This window comes from Podarcis gaigeae, assembly GCF_964106915.1.
Source record: "Podarcis gaigeae genome assembly, chromosome: 14".
Lineage (NCBI taxonomy): Eukaryota > Metazoa > Chordata > Lepidosauria > Squamata > Lacertidae > Podarcis > Podarcis gaigeae.
This window is the reverse complement of record NC_139690.1, coordinates 19,611,324-19,623,351: the sequence shown is the minus strand read 5'-3', so window position 1 is coordinate 19,623,351 and position 12,028 is coordinate 19,611,324. Positions and strand designations below refer to the sequence as shown.

Below are 12,028 nucleotides of genomic sequence, written 5' to 3'. Positions count from 1 at the left end.
GCACACTTATCTGGAAGTCAGTCCCACTGGCTTCAATATGACTTCTGTGCAGATGTGCATAGGATCGTGCAGTTTTCAATTCATAGCATATTTTATTTTATGTTCTTTCCCCCTCTTTGAAATGAAAATTCCAAGAGCAAATATTCTGACCACATACTAGCCAGGTGAATTCCCACACCCCTCCAAAAAGAAACTCTTTCCATGCAAATATCGTAATTACAAAAGTTAAGGAGGATATTTATATGTAAATTTGTGCCGCTCTTCTTCTCTATGTCTTGCAGAATGCCCCTTCATATGAAGAAAAGCCTTCAAGTTTGTCACAATTAAAGAGTTCCCAGCACACTCAACAAGCTAAGATGTGTATGTTTGCCCCCACTTATCCCAAAATGCACCACAAATCCATACTTTTAAAATGCTTTTGGTGTTTCTCTCTGATCAACAAGATGCTTGGCTAGGTTTGATCCACCTTTGCAATGATACATGAATGTGAGTGACCCTATATTCTCTCTCTCCACCCCGTTCCCCACCTGACTCCCTGCCTGTCTCAACAGTTTTCATAATGTCATTATACAAATCTATACCCCCCCCCCCCAATATAGTATGATGGTGGTGGTGGTGCTATTGTGAACCATTTTTGATCAGATCATGGACCTGGCAGTAAGATCCAACCCACCATTTGAAAACCAGTGGTCTACAAAGTCTTATGAAGAAGCATCTCCACCACCATCACCCAGCTCTGAGGTCCAGCTCTGAGGGCCTTCTGGTGGTTCCCTCACTGCAAAAACTGAAGTTACAGGGAACCAGGCAGAGGGCCTTCTTGGTGGTGGTGCCCACCCTGTGGAACACCCTCCCACCAGATGTCAAGGTGATAAAGAATGATACAATTTTAGAAAACATCTGAAGGCAGCCCTGTAGAAGGAAGTTTTTGATGTTTGATGTTTTATTATCCATTGGAAGCTGCCCAGGGTGGCTGGGGCAGAGGGCCTTCTCAGTAGTGGTCCCCCTGTGGAACACCCTCCCAACAGGAGAAGAGTAACTATACAACCTTTAGAAGACATCTGAAGGCAACTTTGTTTAGGGCTGCTTTTTAAAGTTTAATGTTTTATTATATTTTTATAAATGTTGGAAGCCACCCAAAGTGGCTGGGGCAACCCAGTCAGATAGGCAGGGTACAAATAATGTATTATTATTATTATTATTATTATTATTATTATTATTATTATTATTATTAGACAATATGATTATATTAGCTTTCCTTTCAAACCACTACTTCTTTAGCCCCTATCACCTATTTTCCCCCAGAGCCCCCTGTCCTTGTTGCTGGATAAGTGTTATAAAAAAGAGAGGATGAAAACACAAATTGAAAGCATAACTAAATAATGTGGCCATACAAGGCTCCCACGAGGCCATGCTTGGCCTAAGCAGCTCTCGGCATCACAACTTTTGCTTCTGTGAGCCATGCTTAGTCCCCGCCACCCGCAAGCTCCAATTCATTGGCACTCCCAACCAAGAGCTTCCCATCGACCTGACAGGAGTTCCTTTGTCAGCGTTACTCTCATTACCGATAATAAAATGAACAGCAAGCACATCCGAAAGTATCAACCACACAGGTGGAGAGCTGAAGGGGAGAGAATGAAGTGGGGAAAGGGAGTCTGAGGATCAGATGCTGCAGGGAAGGGGGGGGGACAGAGAAATTAGGATAATTACCATTCTGAGATAATGCCATGCAATGTAACACAGCCTAATTCTCCCATTAATTCCTCTGCACTCACAATGCTTTGCTATGAAGGGCTCTTCAAGTTTCAAAAAGGAAGGGAGGGTGGGAGTCATTAACTGTGGGGCTTTTTTCTGTTAGGTGTAAATGAGGAAGAAGAGAGAACAGCCAGACAGAGAAAGAAAAACTCACTAGAAACTTACGAAAGCTACTACAGAACAGCTCCCCTTTTCAGAGGGGGGGGGGCCGTGCTGCGGGCGGCGACCAGGAACCTCCCAGTGACCCAGCTGTGGGTGGAGGAGTGCTGCCTACATCATTAGAACTCCCAGCCACCGTATCACGCCCCCCCGGCTGACCAATCGGGTTAGCCAGGAGTGTGGCCATGTGGTGTTTAGACCATGGCGCGGCTGGGGAGCGCAGCCTCCATTCGTCTCCTCCGTCGGATCTCCCAGCCCCCTCTCTTTTCTTGAGTTGCTTGACTATGGCCTTACTATGACTAATGTCAGTCACCTGGTTGTCGGGGCCAGGTAGGATTTTTTCCACTTGACAAATTGGCACCAGCCATTTGGTTTTTGCCTACCTAGTAGCAATCGTCACAACTTTGTAAGGTTAGGCATTGGGTAAGCCTTGTCATGTGAGGGGCGGTTGTTGCCTCTGGCCTGCCCCTCCACGTTAAGGGTATCCTGTTAAAGAGATCCAGGGGTGTAGTTCCTGTCCAAAGCCTGGGCGTGGGCTAGGGCCATGCCACAACCCACCAGTGACCCTGGGGGTGCTCAATTGATGTACATCATAGGGCTCCCCCTATTGGTGGTTGACCCTTACGGGACTCCTGCAGACAGGTAGGAGTCAGGATAGTCTTGCTTCACCCAACTGCCTAAGCCAAACCGCTCACATCTATAACCAATAAAGTTGTGGCCTAATTTATCCCATTAACCCAACATATTCATGTGTGTGTTTACTTCTGAGGGAACTGCAGGGCCCGGAGCCTCGCCATGCAAGGCCTTCTATTGGGAGCAGGGATGGTGGCATCAGTCAATTTCACTTTGTTTCTCATATCTCCAGTTCAGGTCTCCACATTTCCACATCAGTTAACTTTTTTTTTTTAAAAAAGTGTCCTCGCCAGCATTTTAGTCAAAACATAGTAAGAGCCCTCCTGGGTTAGGCCAATGACTCCTTTTGTCAAGCATCCTATTCTCAGAGTGGCCTCCCAGATGCCCAGGGCAACATCATGAGCAGGACTTGAGCACAAGAGCACTCTTCTGGGGGTTTCCATCAACTCATATTGAGAAGCATTTCTGCCTCTAACCATGTAGGCAGAGCATAGCCACTAGGGCTAGTAGCCACAGGCAGTGGTATCATTCATCAATTTATCCAATCCGCTTTCAAAGCCATCTAAGTTTGGGGTCATCACTTGACTCCTGCGCAAGCAAGTTTCATGGTTTCACTATGCACTGTGTGAAGAATTTCTCTTAGTATACACATTTTTCCATGCAAAATTTCCATGCAAAATTTCTATGCAATTTCCCCTAACACAATGCAGTTTTATACGCTATTTCCACATATATATGCATCTTTATGTACATTTTACTCCAGCGCAGGCACTTTTATATATAACGCTTGGCTGGAGAACTGCAAGTAAGTGCACACTTCAGCAAGTGCAGATTGGGTAGGTTTTCCTTTGAATGTGAACTGAACTGAACTGAATTTTTCTCCTCCCATCCCATGTTGGAGAGATCTGCATTGGGATTTTCAGAGTGGCCACCACTGCTTCTCAAGTTGTGCGAAATGCTCCAAAAGAATCATCCTAGTGTTACTTTTGGAAGTCCCCTCTCTTAACTGGTATAGAAAGGTCCATAGCTCAATGGTGGAAAACCTGGTTTCCAGGCAGAAGGTCCTTGGTTAAATCCCTAGCATTTCCATGTAGGGCTGAGAAACATTCCCTGCCTAAAACCCTGGAGAACTTCTGCCAGTCAGTGTAGACAATACTGAGCTAGATGAACCAACAGTCCATCTCATTATAAGGCAATTTCCAGCTTCCATCAGAGATGCTTGCATTGTTTGACGCCGAATAGCTGCCTTAAACATCATATCACTTGGGAAAGAAGGAACAAAATGATTCTGCTGGGAGGTAAGTAATAAATGGCTTATTAGATACTGAGGCATCTAATTTGCACTCCCTCTCGTCCCAAACACCTACTAGGCTACTGACAGGTGCCCTAATGACAGGGTTGGGATCACAAGCAGCTCTTCCACCAACTCTATTTAACTGGAAATGGCCGGCATTTCACAGGTCATTATTTCTTCAGTTTTAATCAAGGGGAAAAGGGCCAGAAGCTCATTTAATTAGCATCAATCAAATAGGAGGGAATGATAGAACTCCTGAAGGGCAGGTGAGGAATCGATTTATCCAGTTACGCTGCAGCTAGATTTCCAAGAGTGGCCTAGTAACCATGTGCTAAATATACTGCAGCGGAATTTCTAGCAGCAATTTTCACATACCAAAAGAAGAGGGTATGCCTGCATTCGTGGACTGAGTCACAGCCCAAGAAGAAAGAGGGCTGGTATCTCATAAGAAGAGCTTGGATCAGGCCAATGACCCATCTAGTCCAGCATTTCACAGTGGCCTATGTGACACCCTCACTCTCTTCCCATGTGGCTTCCAGCAACTGGTATTCAGAAACATTCCTGCCTTCAAAAGTGGTGGTAGAACATAGCCATCATGGCTGGTAGCCATTGGCAGCCTTCTCCTCCATGATTTTGTTCAGTCCCCTTTTCATGTCACTGCTTACTCGCCTGTTCTCTAAACTAAAATGTCCCCAGATCTGCAGCCTTTGGGAGTCACTCCATCTCATTCCATGTGAGGGTCACATCTGAACTGCTTAAACTTATAGGGTGTTGGCCATAGCCTCCAAGATTAAAAAGGTAAAGGTAAAGGTACCCCTGCCCGTACGGGCCAGTCTTGACAGACTCTGGGGTTGTGCGCCCATCTCACTCAAGAGGCCAGGGGCCAGCGCTGTCCGGAGACACTTCCGGGTCACGTGGCCAGCGTGACATCGCTGCTCTGGCGAGCCAGAGCCGCACACGGAAACGCCGTTTACCTTCCCGCTGGTAAGCGGTCCCTATTTATCTACTTGCACCCGGAGGTGCTTTCGAACTGCTAGGTTGGCAGGCGCTGGGACCGAGCAGCGGGAGCGCACCCCGCCGCAGGGATTTGAACCGCCGACCTTTCGATCGGCAAGTCCTAGGCGCTGAGGCTTTAACCCACAGCGCCACCTGTGTCCCTCCAAGATTCATCAGATGCAAATAGGGACATTGCCTATTTGCTAGCTCTTAATAATAACAGCATAATCTTTGTATACTCTTTATGAAAAATGTTCTTATATGTGCACAAGATGTCCATTCATTTCAGCAGAGGGAACAAATCTAGATACACCCAGAGATATTTACCAGGGCAGCTCTTATGAAGAGGAGAATGCCATCCGTGAACTGGATCTGGATTGGGGGCTGATGTTTTCAGCTGCCTTGGATTTAGCAGCAATCTCATGGTTTTGGAAGAAAAACCCTCATTAAGGAATGCCACAAACTCCGGAGCTTTTTAGCTTCTGATGGCAAAAGCTGAAAATTCTCTATAGCAGATAAGTATCCTGAGCATACGGGAGGTTATTGCCAATAGTGGGGTGGGAGGTGCAAGCTGAATGTGCAAGGAGATAGACAATCAAGCTCACTTAATGCAATGCAATGCACCCTGTAGTGAAATACAGTGATTAAGAACTGCACTGCAAAAACTGCATATCAGTATTTGCAGATAAATGTCTTAAACATGCATTCTCCTAAAGGGAGAGAAGGTGCACATCTGTATGGAAATAAAGGGGCTGGTTTCACGCACCTCTGCCTCTAAGGAAGGCATATCAAGAATCCAATCCACCCATGCCTGTGACTTTGAAATATGACGGTTGCCAGGATGATAGTTTCCTTTTGACGTTTTCCACTGCTCGAAATGTTATCTCCAATCTGTGTGTGTGTGTGTTTCTTTTTTTAAAAAATGATTTTCCAAACCATAAAACAAAACCCTCTTGCCTTGTCAAAGCTGGATAAACAGCTGAACTCATTCCAAGGTGATCTGAATAGGAAAAGGATGCATCTGTCTTCAGGCAGAACACAGAGAGACTTATGGGGAGAAGAAGGCTGATGTTGCTGCTGCTTTTGTTACATAAATGTCTGTTTGTTGTACACAGACGTGTTGCAGGAAATTAAGCAGTTCACCTTTGCAAAGCGCTTTGCATCCCACTTAGGCGAGAGCCAGATGGTGCTTCTCTCCCTTTGTTTTAAAATGTTTTTTTTAAAAAATAACAACAACACCACAAACATCCAAGCAATGAAAGGAAAGAGCCAGGCGTTAAGCCTGAGCCCAGAATGTATTCATGCATCCCATCACTTGTGCTTAGTAAAAATGCAAAATGTGTGCAATTACAGGCACATACATACCGACAAACATACCTAGCCAGAGCCATGCAGAGAGGTCTGGTGGGTTTTAACTAACTTGGCAGCCTGCAGTGAGCTTTAGACCTGTCATGTCAATGTCAACCTTCAGATGGAATTCTCCACAGCCTATACCCGAGAAAATGATAAATTGCTGCATTCTCCAGGGGAAACTCAGCATGGACGCTCACAGGAACATTTCAGTGAAATCACCTGGAACTCAAGTTTGCTTTGGGTTCCTGCCCTGGGAACCGCAAATCTGAATCCATTAAAAGGTTATTCTCAATTGCGGAGAGACCCTTCCGCTTATCACCGAAGGGTATGTTGCTTAATTCAATCCTAGATAAGGAGCTTTTCTGCAATGATTATGGAATGCCCTCCCCAAGGAGGTGTGTCTGATACCAACATTACAAGCATTTTTGGCACCCGGTGATGACCTTCCCATTTGCCCAGGCATTTTAGCATTTTTATTTTTTTTGGATTGTGGGGGATTTAGTTTGCTCTATTCTGCATTTTAGTTTTTCATATTTTTATTTGCTTTTGCCTTTCTTGCATTTTGCTATGTTCTATCTTTCTCTTGAGTTTCTAAATCATATTGATGTGTTGTTATGAATTAGTTTAGTACACGATCCTGGGGAAAATATTGATCAAAGGGAAATTAAGAAACATTTGCTTATTTTAAATAAGTAAATAGAATCAGTTGTGACCTGAGCCTTAGACGGCCATCCAGCCATTATAGCAAGCCATGTGAATGACAACCCCATGCAGTCCTCTGGAAGCAGAGGCTTATCAGTGCACTGATGATCTGCACTACATGGCTGGTGGGTTGGATTTCATGGGCTGCAAACTGAGTGTGCCTGATCTAAGGTCACAGCCAAAAAGTGTGCGAAAAGGTCAAGCTCATCAAGCACACTCTCACACCAGCATGGCATCATAGAGAGCAGCCTTCCCAGTTCTCATGCCTTACAAATGTTTATGACTCCCATCAGTCCCAGCCAGCATGGCCAATGGTCAGAGATGATTGGGGCTACGGTCCAAAACATCTGGAGGGTATCTAATTGGAGAAGTCTTGCCTAGTGGCTAGAGTCACATAGTGGCTACACTAATGATTGCACTGGCTTTCTGCCTCTCCCCACATGAACCCACTGAGACCATGTGTTAATAATCCGAGGTCCTTCTTTCTGTGCCCCCTCTGAGGGAGGTGCGAAGAACAATAACACAAGGCTTCTCAGAGGTCGCTCCCCACTTATGGAATGCTATCTCCAGGGAGGCACACCTGGCATTATCATTCATTACCTATTGTTGCGAGGTGGCTGGGTTTTTGTTGGTTTTTTTGGCAGGGGGAGGCTGTATGTCTGAGTCCTTGAGTCCCTTCTAATTCCTGAATTCAACCATGATCCAATTGCTGTAATAGCCAGACAAATTTCTTGGTAATGGCCCCCTAAGTTGTTAGGGTTGTTAGGGTATCAAAGAAAGTGTTTCTGTGCCAGAGGATAAATGGGATGGTTTCTCTCCTAGTTAGAATGACAAAGCCAGAGCTGTGTGTGTCAGCTGGAAGCTGGAAGCAGGCTGGACAGCTGAGACAGAGAGCCATGCCTGTTTTCTGCTGGGATCCAAGGCTGTGGCCATGGGAGAAGCCAGACCTTCTTGGCATGTTAATACTGTGAGCCCCTCCATTGTAGGCTCAGGTTGCATATATGTGTCAATAATTCAGCTCCGAGGGCCTTCTGGCGGTTCCCTCAGTGCGAGAAGTGAAGCTACAGGGAACCAGGCAGAGGGCCTTCTCGGTAGTGGCACCCACCCTGTGGAACGCCCTCCCATCAGATGTCAAGGAAATAAACAACCATCTGACTCTTAGAAGACATCTGAAGGCAGCCCTGCTTAGGGAAGTTTTTAATGTTTCATATTTTATAGCTTTATTATTATTGTTATTATTATTATTATTATTATTATTATTATTATTATTATTATTATTAATGTTCTGTTGGGAGCCATCCACAACATTATTACTAATGTTCTGTTGGGAGCCATCCAGAGTGGCTGGGGAAACCTAGTCAGATGGGTGGGGTATTATTATCATCTAATAATAATAATAATAATAATAATAATAATGTTCATGATCTTCTTCTTCTTCATCATCATCATCATCAATAAACCATATACCTTTAAGACACCACAGTCTCTGCTGTTCCCTCATTCCAATGAAACCTAACCCTGGGTAAGCGCCTGGAACCCCTGGAATCTTGCACCGTTCTGATAAGGTAGCATGCAACATTCTCTTTCCCATTTCCTTTCCGCCAGTCCTTTAACCTTTGATCTGTGATCTTTGATCTGTGGCTTCTTTCAGTGGGTGGGATGCTTTAGGCCTGCCTTCTTATCAATATGAATGTATTTTTAGCATTTATTCTGTTTTAGTTTTATGTTGGTTTCAATGCATGTACTATTTTTTTTTTTGCAAGCTACTTTTTGTAATAATAATAATAATAATAATAATAATAGTAGTAGTAGTAGTAATAAAGTGCTGCAGTGGGACCAAAGAGAACTAAGTTCAGAGTCTCACTTAGCCATGTTGCTCTTTGGATGACCTTAAGCAGCAATCCCTTAGCTAAAACAAGGCAAGAAGAAAGGAGATGCTGACTAAACATCAGAAAAAAACTTTCTGAGAGGAAGAGCTGTTCAACAGTGGAACAGTCTCCCTCAGGAGGTTTGGGGACTCTCCTTCCTTGAAGGACTTTAAGCAGAGGTTGTATGGGCATCTGTCATGGATGTTTTAGCTGAGATTCTTACACTGCAGGGGGTGGACTAGATGGGGACCCTGGAGTTCTTTCCAACTCTATGGTTCTATGAACTCTATGTACATTGCTGTGGGTTCCTTAGATAAAGATTTCCTAGATGTTGCTGGGGAGATCCCAGAAAGTGATGTGGATGGATGGTGGTCTCACATACTGTACTTCTTAATGCCCAATTTGGGTGCAACACACACTGATCTTCCTTGCCCACAGTTGTGCATCCTGTGGCAGCATCCAGGTTAGATTACCATTAACGTGCTTTATGTGTGGGTGACATCCTATAGTTTGCCTCAGCGCTCCCCCACCCCACAAAATAAAAGGGTGAGAAATAACTGAAAATCAAATAAGTCCAAATACTTAGGGCCAGTGCACTGGACCAGGAATGTTCCTGGTTCTTGGGTTTTCATTCTGCCCATAGTAACCACTTCCTGTTCATGATTAACCAGACTTGCTCCTCATGGCCAGAATATTCTTTTTCCTTTCCCCGGCACCACTCAGCATACATTTGAAGAGATTTGCAGACAGGGGTCAGATATTGCAGACCGTGGCTGTCAGATAACCTGTTTGCCATAAGAGACCTTCCTCCTCTTGCCCCCGATCCCAAGCCGCGGGAGCTTATCTCACATCCTTCTGAACCTTCCCGAAAGATGGTGTCCAACCATCTACCTCCAACAAATTATTCCCTTGTCTGAATTGTGTTCGGTGCTGAATGAAGTGTACCGAGGTCGGTCCTAAATTGCCTATTATTTCCTCTCCCATATTTTATGCACAGTTATCAGTCTCTCTTCCAGTTGCCTTTTCTGTAAGCCCCGCATATTACGTTTCCTTAATCTCCCTCTGCAGGTCATGGCCTCCAATCCTTTAATCATCTTTGTTGCCCTCCACTGGATTCTCTTTAATTTATCAATGTCTTTTCGTTAATGAAAGACACAGAGAAAAGAAAGAGAATGGAATGTACAACTTGTTCCGCTGTAGCGATGCCTGTTTCTAGGGAAGGGAGAAAAAGAGAAAGAGAAAAGAGGGAGGGATGTCGAACACATGCGGTGGAATAAAGGATAAACATGTCAGAAGGGCAACATGTGGATTAATGAAGGCATTGTAAATGCATAAGAAATGGCTAGAAGGGGGGAAAAGATTACAATTCTATGTATTTTCTAGGGAATGACTGCTGTTTCTAGCACTATGATTTTTGGACAAGGGATGACTCTTGTAGGTTAAGAATAGATCTTCATGTACATTCAAAAGCACTTTCCGATTTTATTTTATTTTAAAAATGAGAAATTAAGCCCAGCTCCTTGCTAGACTTCTGAACTGCAAACAGTATGGTGTAATGGCTAGAGTAGAGATGGGAAACATGTAGCTCTCAAAATGTGGTAGCAGCTAGATAGCTCAGCCGGTTAGAGCGTGGTGCTGATAATGCCAAGGTTGCAGGTTCGATCCCTGCATGGGACAGCTGCTTGATTGTCATGGTCCCTTTGAATTCTACAATTCTATGATTCTATGACCATCACTCTTATCCCTGACCATTGGCCATGCTGGCTGAGGCTGATGGTAGCTGGAGTCTACAACATCTGGAGGGTGACTGGTTATTTGCCTCTGCATTAGAGTGCTGGACTGGGACCTGGGAAACCAGGGTTCAAATCCCTACTCAGCCATGAAGCTTATTGGGTGACCTTGGACCAGTCAGAGCCTCTCAGCCTAACCTACCTCACAGGGTTGTTGTGAGGATAAAATGGGGAAGAGAAGGGGAAGAGAGTGTGAGTGCCACCTTGAGCTCCTTGGAAGAAATATGAGATAGAAATGTAGTAATAAACACATGATCTACCTAGAAAGTGCTTTGTGGTTCACAGGTAGGTGAGTGGCCTAAGCACAGGTGTGGATTATTCAGTGCATGAAAATGAAAATGCAGGAGTTGTTTCACTTGAAAAAGCAGTCATGAGCATGAGATCATCTAGAACAAAGGTAGGAAATCTGTGTCTTTCCAAATGTTAACGGAATACGACTCCTACCACCCCTCACCATTGGCTATGCTGGCTGGGCCTGGTGGCAACTGGGAGTCCAACAACATCTGGGGGGAGACATAGGATCCCTAAGACTGATCTACAAATTCCACTTGGACTGCTGAATGGAACGTTCTAATCATTAACATCTCACCGACTGCAGTAATTTCCATTTTTTAATGAAAACGATCGATCAATCCACAATTCTGCCTTTCTTCAGAATATAGCTGTACTCTGTTGGTTCTGCTTTTTCCAAAATTACTAATTTACTTAGCCACAATATCTCCCCCCCCCCCAACTGAGCATGCCTCAGCCGACCACATGGGAACACTGGTTTCTAGGGTCCTTGAATCACCCCTCTCTGCCCACTGCTTATGTCATCATGGACCGCTGAGGCCCATTCTGTACATACAGTGGAATCAAAGGGTCATACCTTACCTGGACCTCTTTACTTCAATCTGCCAGTAGGAGTTTTGTTATGTCTTAAGGCTCAGCTGAAAGACTGGGGTTGCTTACAGACATCCTGCTTACTGAGCAATCACCCTTATCTGTTTGCCCAAAGTTTGAGGGTGGTGAAACATCCAGTTGTTTATGGAGTATTCATTCTGATCTTTTTGCAAGGGAGGTGCCACAGTGTTGCATCAAAGCAATTGTTGCCCCCACACATGCCAGTGCATTTTTGTGCCACTTTCCTTATTCTCTGTGGCAGCCCTAGAATTGAGGGATGCCCTCCCCAAAGAGGTGCATCTAACTTTTTCACCATACACTTGACATGTCTGTTTGGAGGGCACACCCTATTCCTCTGATTGTGATATGCTTTAACTGTTTCTAATTTTAATTTGTTAAATCTGGCTATGACACTTGCTGGTAAAGGGTGGGTAGCGGCAGCAGTAATAATAATAATAATAATAATAATAATAATAATAATGTCCTCCCCTGTTATTAGATTCAAGCCTATGGGATACTGAGGCATGCTGCATCTGAGAATGGAAACTTTGTTCAGCTGTGATCACTAATAACTAATGATAGAGCTGCCCTCCATTTTG

The 12,028-nt window shown here is 44.5% G+C and overlaps 1 protein-coding gene across 2 annotated transcripts in view; it reads right to left on the bottom strand.

The window, feature by feature from the left end:
* The window catches only part of NTRK3 (neurotrophic receptor tyrosine kinase 3), a 414,011-nt gene that overhangs the window by 42,878 nt on the left and 359,105 nt on the right, over positions 1–12,028 (bottom strand). The gene's annotated exons all lie outside the window — the stretch shown is intronic.